The sequence below is a fragment of the Etheostoma spectabile genome, chromosome 20 (genome assembly GCF_008692095.1).
Source record: "Etheostoma spectabile isolate EspeVRDwgs_2016 chromosome 20, UIUC_Espe_1.0, whole genome shotgun sequence".
NCBI lineage: Eukaryota > Metazoa > Chordata > Actinopteri > Perciformes > Percidae > Etheostoma > Etheostoma spectabile.
In genome coordinates this window covers 4,283,820-4,284,063 of record NC_045752.1, presented here as the reverse complement: position 1 = coordinate 4,284,063, position 244 = coordinate 4,283,820, and the positions used below count along the sequence as shown (strand labels likewise).

At 35.2% G+C, this 244-nt stretch overlaps 1 protein-coding gene across 1 annotated transcript in view; it reads right to left on the bottom strand.

Moving 5' to 3' along the window:
- Positions 1–244, bottom strand: part of pdcd10b (programmed cell death 10b) — an 11,362-nt gene that overhangs the window by 5,554 nt on the left and 5,564 nt on the right. The gene's annotated exons all lie outside the window — the stretch shown is intronic.

Here is a 244-nt window from a genome sequence, read left to right as displayed (position 1 = left end):
AGGTAAGGCCGTTGATTTTCAGGTAGAAAATTTTTTTAACTTGTACCATTTTTCTTCTTGTAAAAAGTTGTAATGGGTCAATCTGACCAGTATACCATACAAGGGTTAAGAACGTCTTATCTGATGACTATCATCACCTATATGAATATCAGCACATTTGAGGTTATACTGATGAGATGCATCATCAACAGAACTCCTTTGAATGTCCATGTGAATCAGAATCAGCTTTATTTGCCAGGTATGA